Genomic DNA, 10,689 nt, shown 5'->3' with positions numbered 1-10,689 from the left:
GTTTCCTCCATTGCTTTGCCGTTGTTGCCTTGAGGTCGTCCGGATGTTTTAGCCTCCCCTCCCTCCTCCCCTCTCCTCTCCTCTCCTCTCCTCTCCCCTTGCCACGGCTGAGGGCTGAGGCTCGCATGCTGGCTAGGGCCCGAGGCCAATGCCAACAGTGCAGCAAGCGGCAGCCCTGTGAGCAGAGTGGAGAGTCGGGTCGAGTAGCTTTCAGAAGTAGCGGGAATCCTGACAAGGCCTACCTTTTAAACCAACGTTATGCAAAATGGGCAAGGGAGAAGGGGAAGGGGGAAGTCAGAAAAAAGTGGGAATTTTTTTAAAAAGCACAAAAAAAAACAGAAATGCTGCTGAGCTACTGCGACTAAATCTTTTTGCAGGGATAAGTGAGAGGTTTTTAGGGTTTTGGGTGGAATTTGAGCTGATCTTCTGGGAGGGGGGTCAGATAGGAGTGCAAACACACGCGCACACACAGACAAACACACACGCACACGCGCACAGGACACACGTCTTAGCGTGCATGCAGGAGCGTAATCTGTGGCACTTTATCTGCTTTCAGAGGAGGTCAGGCGGGCCAGGCAGTGGTCCCACTGGGAGCACTGTAGAGGGCAAAACCCCGAGTAAGACATGGGCCAGGGAGGGAGGGCAGGAAGGGACGGAGAGAGGGAGAGAGAGAGGGAGGGAGGGAGAGATAGATTGGGGAAGATGGAGGAAGGGAGGGAGGGAGGAAAAGAACAAGAGAGGAGAGGAGGTGGAGGAAGAGAGAGAGAGAGAGTAGCTACTACAGGCAAAGGAACGGACGGAGGGAGCCAGGGAGGGAGAGATAGATTGGGGAAGGGAGGGAGGGGAAAAAATGAGAGGAGAGGAGGAGGAGGAAGAGAGAGAGAGTACTGCAGGCAAAGGAAGGGAGGGAGGGGGCAGCCAGGGAGAGAGAGAGATAGATTGGGGAAGATGGAGGGAGGGAGGGAGGGAGGAAGGAAAAGAACGAGAGAGGAGAGGAGGTAAAGGACGAGAGAGAGAGAGAAAGTACTGCAGAGGCAAACCTCTGAGTAACACAGGGCAGTGAGGTGGGGAGTGAGAGAAGAAAAAAGAGAATGAAGGAGAGAGCGCAAAAGAGGATGATGGAAGTAGAGATGGACTGGAATAGAGGGAGCAAAGGAGTAAAAGCTCACTTCTGAGAGAGAGAGAGAGCAAAAAGGAAGGAGAGAACAAAAGAGAGAGGAGTGGAGGTAGAGAGACTTCACTCTTAAAAAAGATTGGTTAAAATAAACAAAAAATTAGTAGTTTTTAACCGATCTGTTCGATTAATATGTGTCCGAGAAAAATATTAGTCAAAATAACCGATTAGACTTTAGTTAAAATTTCAACCAATCTAGATCGGTTAAAAAACTAACCAATTCTAAATCGGTTGTTTTGACCAATAGATTGGTTATGTTTAACCAATCTTTATAAGTCAAAAATGTACCAATCCCCCAATGGTTGTTTTGACCAATTTGTTCGATTAATATGTGTCCGACACAGATATTGGTTAAAATTTTAACCGATTTGCTTAGTTAGATGGACACTGCAATTACTTCACTCCAAATCAACAGTTTCAAAGCTATATCAATCATAACCAATAACCAAGATTTGAGTTTGTTTTCACAAAGTTTATTAACAATTTAATTTCAAAAGGCTTTAAAGCACTGATCTGAAAGGATGGGGATACAGTAACTTACAGCAATCTGTTCCTTCCCAACACTGATGATAGTAAAGTTGTGTGGACACAACAAAAAGACAGGCTGGTATTGAGGGACATTTAAAAAAAAAGAAAAATCAAAAGCAGAGGTAACATTTTAGGCTTGGTGAGCCGTTTTCAACGAAAATTCAAATTACAAATGCATGCATATTCTGTGACTATTACTTACTTACAAAACGTTAAGGTTGTGCTTGACAACCGGAGAAAACCTCATTGTCAACATGATCTTACTTTAAGTTATATTCAAAGAACAGTACATTTTTGCAAAACAAGGAGGCAAGTATCACTTAGAATGGCATACAATGCTGTTTCTCCAGTACCAGGTAAATTACCTGAATTTGCATAGGATGTAGTCTGCATGTCAGTGGAATCAGAAGTAATTAAAATACACATGGTGTGGAGTGGTGGTGTCTGCGTAGATGTTTAAAAAAAAATGTCCTGTGACTACAGAGCAACTTGAAGTGAGAAATGTTCCAGTACCTTGGCCCACTTGTTGGTTGAGATGGTTATATCGTACACATATTCAAAAGAGGCAAAAACTGAGTTAAACTGTGGTGGATATGCCAAGTTACACACCCAGTAGAGCATGAAAAGCTTGTCACTGCGCAAGTCAGGCAATCATCAACAGGAATGGTTACGTTGTCATCCATGGCAGTGATGACACTGCCGTGTCAAACTCTCGCCTCCTAGTAGTGGGGTCCTTGAAACCTTCTCAGTGTCAGTGCCGAGGGATGCAAAGTTGGTTCCAGTCTAAAAGAATTTTTAAGATTTGAGAGAGAGAAAGAGAGAGAGAGAGATACATCAATGGTGCTTAGCCCCATAACGCACGCCATACTAGGGCTGGGCGGTTTTGGAAAAAATGAGCATCACGGTTTTCTTTCTGCACGGTTTTTTGATAAGCGGCGATTTCCCCCCAAATCTTAATCTTTCGGACGAAAAAAAACTGAAATTAAATTTAAAAATGAGATACAATCATGAATTTAAATTAATCTCCATTTCTATTTGATCACTTTTTCATTTCAATATATTTATATTTTATAGTTTATATTTCCCTACCCAAGACTTTAAGTTCCCTTTCAAGTAAAAAGGGTTAATAAATTATTATAAGCAGCTGTTTTTGGCTTTTTTTCCCCAAGACAGCCCAAAACTGCATATTTGTTCTACACCTGGCAACACTACTTGCTTAGTTCTCGTTGTACACCTGGCAACATTGATCACTACGACCGCATGTTGCCTTGCGCAGCGCATGACTAGCGAGTAAACACAGTGGGACAGAAACGGAACAGACTGAAGAGACGCGAAAACAAACGGATTTACTTGACATTGTGTGAATATTTTCTTTGAATTAAAGGCCGAATATAACGTAGAATGTATTTTGTCAGGTAGTTTGTGTCATATGGCGATGTATTTCGCTCCTATTTTGCTCCCAAATCATTTCAAACAGCAATGTAGCAATGTATCTTGTCTGCCCATTGCATTTTGCAAGCTAAGCTAAATTAGCCTCAATGGCAAAACTCAAACGCAGCCTTAACAGCAGTCCTGCACACGCAGTTGGGATGGTAATGAAATACAGTTAAGGATCTGAGAACTGTTGTAGCCTATTAGAATAGCCTTTTATTTAACTTTGTGAGATCAAATGTAAGCTAAGTTGATTTAAATGTTCATCATGATTCATCCATGCCATGTGGGTTCTTCATTAGGCTATGCTTCACTCTCACCAGCTTCTTTAGCGCGATTAACCAATTATTTGTATTGCTTCAATCAACATCTTAAATTGTGTTGACATTTCCTAGTAGAAAAACAACAGTGGACTTGGAGTTGAAATGAAGTGTGACATGAAGTATGAAGTTCACGCACATAGCCTAGTATGAACAACAACAACAAAACCGTCTCTCATCAAAAAGAGAACCTTGTGTAGGTGAAACCGAGATCACGGTTTTTTAACCGTAAACCGCCCAGCTCTACGCCATACCATCTGAAACATGCTGTAATAGTCATTGAAAGGTTAATTGCCAGTACTACTCTACTATGACATAACATAGGGCCTTTAGTAATGCACTTGCCATTCTGGTAACCACAAAATGTATAACGCCCTGTTTTAACAGGTTATATAGAAAGCTTTACTCTACTGAGTGAACGGTATAAATCATGCAGTATCAGGAAGCTTAATTAACACCAAGTATAGCCAAAATCAACAATGCACACAACTATATCGTGACTTGTTCTTTCTAAATAAAGGTTAAAAAAATGTCTGGCAGACGTACCAAACTTGGCATCTCCAGAAAGCGTGGAAATTTCTCAAAGATGTCACGCATGGAGGGGGAGTCCTCAGCGATCCTGAAAAATACAACAAATTGAGAAAATGTAACCCAAATACTCCAATCAATGAAACGGTGGGCTCAGTGTCATAGGCCTAACAGCAGAAGGCACCAAGGGTGCGTTTATAAACTGTCGCTCTGAGCACACAACAATTGGTAATGTCATGTATGAGCAGTGGTGGACAAAGTAAAAGTAAAAGTTAAAAAAAAACAAAAAAAACAAAACAGTTTCTTTCCAACACAGGTAACTTATCTGAGTGAAAAGTAGACCAATGTACTTGTCTTACGATGAGCTGATTCTGCACAGGTTGGATTGAGTTTGTGGTGGGTTCTTGTTAGGTTTTTATTGTTTGTCAGTAATAACACAGTCTATCTCAATAGGTAGGTATACTGGAGCAAACGGTGTAACAGCTATGTAATATGATGTGCTACTGTTGTAATTACACCACAAAAGTACTTTTACTTTGTCCACCACTGTGTACGAGTGTGTTATTCAGACTGTTAGATAGTAGACATTTGAAACACACATTTGGTGCAGATTTATTAAAATTTGCTTACCGGTACATTTAGAAACTGTTTTTTTTCCCCAGTATTTTTAGACATGGTGCTACAAAGGTGATTAATGTACTGTAACCAGGCAGCTGCCATCCTTAACCCTGTAGTGCAGCGTTATGGCTCTATGTAATGTCATAGCAATGTTGTTATGATGTATTTAAGCATTTTCAGCAAGTGAATAGGGTCGCTGGCGACCTATCCTCTCAAAATAACACAAGATGAACAGGATGCATCTCTGATTAACAGTGTGTGGTTCAAACTGTTAAGACATTTGAAATACACATACATGTGGTGTACATTTGTGAATGGTTGCTAACCTTTAGAAATTCTGTCAATGTTCAGAAGCATTTGCAGACATGGTCCAGGGGGCTCAAGTACGACCAGAGAGCAACCATCCAGTAATAAGGATATCTTCTCAGCTGCACACAACATTAACACACAACACACAACATTAATTTGCATCTCATATTGACAGCATGAAATACAGAGCAAGTTAGAACTTTGACTATTTAAAAATACATGGATAGGTTTTGTGTGAATTCATGAACTTTAAACTCACCTCTTGCAACAGTGTTTATCTCTCTGAGGTACACCACACCAGAGGAATCACTCCGTGTAATCAGCCAGCTTCCATGCAGGATCCTTCAGCAATATTCTGTCATCTGCAAAGCAAGACAGCACAAAACATGAACATGATTATGTATCAATATGCCTAATTATTACACAAAAATAAAGTTTGAAAAATGATAACACCACCATGACACAATAGGCTGAATAGGCCTACAATATGAAACATCTATAAGATGCATTTCTTTAATTGCTTTCATTGATCATTTTCCCACACGGATTGACACCAGATGGCTCAAAGAATTCAGTGTGCTAAGCTAGAGGGCAAAAAGAACAGATTATATATCTTTCTGGATATTTTACTCATCACTTGAAATGAAATCTGATGCATAGCCCACTTGTTAAGACCTTTAAAATCACTAGGCCTACTAGTAGATCCAAAAAGGATGGGCAAAGAAATCTAAATATTTATTGCAGTAACCATACAAATTAAGCATCTTTGATCAAGCCAAAAATTAAGCACCCTACACATCTGGGTGTTTCTGGGCTCATTATTTCAGGAGAAATCTGTCAAATAGGTAATGCCCATTTATTGAAAAGAACACGATCTGATGGCTGACTGTGGTTGGTTTCTCCCTGAACAGAGAGAACAGCCCAGAGCTCAGTAACAGAATGGGACAAAACGGCACACTGTGTGCACAATAACAAGTTCAGAATCAGTTTACTTACTCACTTCCTTTAAACAACGAACAGGGAAAGGCACATGTGTTAAAACATACTTCAGAGCAAGTGTATAGTCAAAATGAGTTCGTTTCTAACAATAAAAATCAGGCATAAGTTGTGGCTACTTCAAGCTTCTGAGTCAGCTAAAAGATAAGCTGATGTTGCTAACGAACTTCTAGCTAGCTCTTCTCTCTGGTATTTGTGTTTTACTTTGGCTCAAGTACATTAACTGGATATCTTCAGAGCATAATTATACTCAAAGGGAGTTCGTTTCTAACAAAAAAAAAGACTTTAGCTAGCTAATGTTGCTAGCGGACAAGAGATGCATTATTCAGTTTGGCTAGCTCTAATGTTGCTAGCGGACATTTAGCTAGCTCTTAACTTTGGCGCCAACAGGCTTACAACCCTAACTTGGCATGTTGTAACTTCAGAAGAACAAAATTATATTCAAAATGTGTTCGTTTCTAACAAGAAACCAATATTCAGTTATGAATACATCGGGCTATTTCAAACATCCCTCAACAAAGGCAACATGATTTAACCGTTAGAATAGCTAACTGTTGCTAGCGAACCACCTCATCATGCAGCGCTAGCTCTTTCAGGTGAAGAGGCCGGCGCAAACAATCTCTGGCCGGCGGGGAAGCACTCCCTTCGGCCCTCCTCCAGAAACCACTGATAGCTATGTTGCTAGCGGACATTTAGCAAGGTCTTACTCTGACATGGGTGTTTTGGCACCACTGGACAAGTTTTATAGCTCTTTTGGAGCAAATCTATATTGTAAATTTCGTAGAGTTTGTTTCTAACAAAACAAAAACTTTCCAACAAAGTTGTGAAAACAACCTAGGGCTAAGTTAGCATACCGGTAGTTATAATAGTGGCCTGTTAGCGGAGGTATGGTCTGAAGACAAATTCATTGCAAATTACCATCCTGAACAAGAAACTATTTCGCTATTCACTGTATATTTGGCATTGTCTTGAAATTATTAACGAAACATTGAAAATAAACGAACTTACCTCACAAAGTGTTTGAATTTCACCAATATCTCAAACGGCTTTCCTGCAGCACCAAGATGGCGGCTTTGTCAGAAAATTGAGAAGCAGAGTTACGTAGCCAGAGAACGTTTTCTTAAGGGAAAAGAACTTTGACGTAGCCTACTTGACGTTGAGCGTCAGACCTGCGTCAGTTACCAATCTCTTAGTTAACATTTGCTTAACCAATGATATTAGTCATTTTCAACCAATCTGTTATTGAAGTTAACCAATATATTTGTTAAATCAACCAATTTGTTCTTAACCAATGATATTAGTTGTTAGATAACCAATTTGTTTGTTTAATAGTTACCAATGTCACAGTTAATTTGACCAATATTGCCTCAACCAACGAGTTTAGTCATTTTTTTAACCAATCTCTTTTAAGGGTGTTGCTGACTTTCGATGAGCCACTCTCCATTTGATTTTAGTCAGCTGTCAGGGCAAGGCAGACTGGCTGCTATGGCTGCTTGCAGGGGAAGCCAGGGAGCCCCTATAGGCCCATTACACAGGTCTAGGTTCTATTGAACTAAGGACTCTCATACACAAACCAAATGGATGTTTTTAAAGATGCACTATGTAATATTTTCAGTAGTTTATTTCCAGAACTCGTGCTGCTCATTTATAAATGGTACCTTTTTCAAAAATACTTCCCACCACCATCAATTCTTATTCATAATGATTGGGGAAATTGCATTTTTCATAAAAAAGTGGATCTCCATGTCCACCATATTGAATTAGAAATGGACAATAGACATGCTTAGCTGCAACACTTGAAAGTTCTGTCATAGTCATACTAGTAAATATTAGTTTACTACTTAGTAAATATAAATGTATGAATATTCATGCATTTCTGAAATGTATAATATATATTTATGAATCAAAGATCAAATTTGGCAATAGGCAGCAGCATTCAATGAGCAGCATCGTTGCAATACTTACTCTGGCCACAATCCTACATGCATCTACTGTATGTAACCAACTCAGAAATTATCGTACATTGTGTTTTTTTCACATTATTGAACATACAGAGGACAAATCTATGGTACAAATTTGATAATTATGGTACATCTGGCAACTGCTGAGTAGACACAGACAGCACAGTACAGCACAGTGGGGTGGGGAGGAGGACGGAGAATGGAGGAGGGCGTCTGCCAGCCAAGTAGCTTTAAGAATGTCCTCAGGCTAAGGAGTGGTGTCTCAACAACATGCATAACTTTACGAACGCACGCACGCACGCACACACACACACACACACACACACACACACACACACACACACACACACACACACACACACACACACACACACACACACACACACAGCCACTCAGTCAACCACACAGGCACGCACGCAGACAAACACACACATACGGTACATACGGTACACACACATACACACACACGCACACGAGCCACTCAGTCAACCACACAGGCACGCATGCAGACAAACACGCACAGTACACACATTCTCTCCTGTGCATTCCCTTTCATGCAATACCTAGACAGACTTTCATCCTTTGTCAGGTTACACACAAAAGCATGTCTTGGCCAGGGCCCACTCGCAGAAGAGACAGCTGTCTGAATGGGACTACCCCGGTAAAAGAAAGGATAAAGGGAGCGAAAATAGACACATGAGCACAAGTGTCATTCTCTTCTTACCAGCCTGGCTTGGCTTCAAATACCCTAGTAAAAGCATGAAAAAATATGCCACATAGCCTACGTAAAATGAGAATCAAAATGAATGTGCATTTCAGAGTTGCTTTTCACTGCTCTGACTCTATGAAATAGAGGTCAGTTTGTTTGTCAGTGCTTTTTGTATGCAACCGTCAAATGCGCTATTTAGCATATCCACTTGGCCACGCACACGCACACACACAAACTGTCTTAAACAGATTTTAATGAACTCTCACACATAGACTCTCTCATGCAGATTTATGAACATTGACACACACACACACACACACACACACACACACACACACACACACACACACACACACACACACACACACACACACACACACACACACACACACACACACACACACACACACACACACACACACAGACACATTCATCTGGCCCTCTTATAACCATGGCGCTCTGCATGAATGCACTGCGTTCCCTCCTCCCTGTAGAAGGGCCCTCTGGGTACCCCAGTGCCAACCTTGATCAAACGGGACATGCTCATAATGAAATCCCCCAGGGCTGAGAAGACCTGTAAAATGATACTCGCAGGTGTGTGTGTGTGTGTGTGTGTGTGTGTGTGTGTGTGTGTGTGTGTGTGTGTGTGTGTGTGTGTGTGTGTGTGTGTGTGTGTGTGTGTGTGTGTGTGTGTGTGTGTCTGTGTGTGTCTGTGTGTGTGTGCGTGTGTGCGCGCGCGCATGTGTGTGCAAGAAGTCCTGCACATGCAATACTGTACTTTGGCCCCCCTTCAAAGGCGTGCCAATGTGCCTCTGGAACACACCGTCGTCGTGTTTCGCGACGTTCCTCTGGTGTTGTTCCTGTCAGCGGAACATCGTCAGGCAGGCACGGGAACAGTCGTACCGGAGGCCCTCGGCGGCGCTCAGTGCTCGACGCTCGCCTGGCTCCTCAAGGTGGTTTTGTGGTTATCCCCCGAATGCCAAGCTGAGTGTTTACACAGCCATGCAGAGGCCAACCAGACAGCCCCAACCCCCCCTCTCTCTGTCTTTCTCTGCCCCCCTTCTCTCTCTCTTTCTTTTTCTTTCCCCCCCTCCCTCTCTCTCTTTCTTTCTCTCTCTCTCTCTCTCCTCACATTCTTTTCCTACCTACAGTACAGAAAGCACTGTGGTACATTTCATTGCCACAAGTACAGTCAGGGAAGCTGACAAGGGGGGACAAAGGGGTCCGTTTGTCCTGGGCCCAGAGACAGAGGGGGTCCAGAATTGGGTTTTCATGACATTGTATGCAGTGGATGAGGGGCCTTTTCAAATGACTTTGCCCTGGGCCCTGCAAAAGCTGTCAGCGGCCCTGAGTACAGTGCTAGTATGCAGTTGAAAGGCTCTTTTGAGCAGCAAGGCAGGGGTTAGTAGTAGTGGACAAAAATGTGCAAGTCTAATTGCATTTCAGTGCAAAACAAAAAGAAAAAACGTTTTGTCCTTTATTACATCATTTATACCCTGTCTCGCTCCAACATATAAAGGAGGCGTCCAAAACTCCTTGACGAAGTGGATGTCGTAGTTTACAGTGCCAATAGGACCTATTAAAATTTTGTACAGTTTCAGGCCTTATGCAACTTCCTGTCCTCCTCTCTCTGCTATTTCAAAATAAAAGTGACCTCCTGGATGCCTTTTTCCACATAATCTCCTGCACGACACGCACAAAGACAGACAAACATGCGCGTTCCAGTTTAAAGAGGGCAATAAAGCACTCAATGAGTTTCTGTTGCACATAAACACACGCACATGCATGCGTGTGCAATGCACGCACACACTCATACACACATGCACACCATTGTCAAGTTAGAAACACAAACATATACACAAAGACTTGCTCGGGAGTTGGGTTAGGACTTGGCAGTGGAGTTACAATACCAGTGTTGTCAGCATTCACACTCCTTCTCTGTTCTGTACCTCCACCCAATTAAGGTTATGCAGCAACGTTGCTTTGGCAAAGAAGCAATACTTTGATCAGCATGCTCTACCAGTCATGGGTTAGCGGTTAGAGCATCAGTCTTGTAGCTTAAAGGTTGACGGTTGGGGGAATAATTACCCAGTGCTCTACCCCATCCTCCTCCAT

General features: G+C 42.1%; 1 long non-coding RNA gene across 1 annotated transcript; it reads right to left on the bottom strand.

Moving 5' to 3' along the window:
* Positions 1-1,794: 1,794 nt before the first annotated feature.
* On the bottom strand, positions 1,795-7,005 carry LOC134448643 (uncharacterized). Its single transcript, XR_010034815.1, has 5 exons — positions 6,913-7,005; positions 5,168-5,270; positions 4,926-5,027; positions 4,000-4,072; positions 1,795-2,485 (listed from the first exon to the last, which is right to left on the bottom strand). It is a non-coding gene; the product is annotated as an uncharacterized LOC134448643 (long non-coding RNA).
* Positions 7,006-10,689: the final 3,684 nt, after the last annotated feature.

This window comes from Engraulis encrasicolus, chromosome 5 (genome assembly GCF_034702125.1).
Source record: "Engraulis encrasicolus isolate BLACKSEA-1 chromosome 5, IST_EnEncr_1.0, whole genome shotgun sequence".
NCBI classification, from domain to species: Eukaryota; Metazoa; Chordata; class Actinopteri; order Clupeiformes; family Engraulidae; genus Engraulis; species Engraulis encrasicolus.
This window is presented reverse-complemented; position numbering and strand designations above follow the sequence as displayed.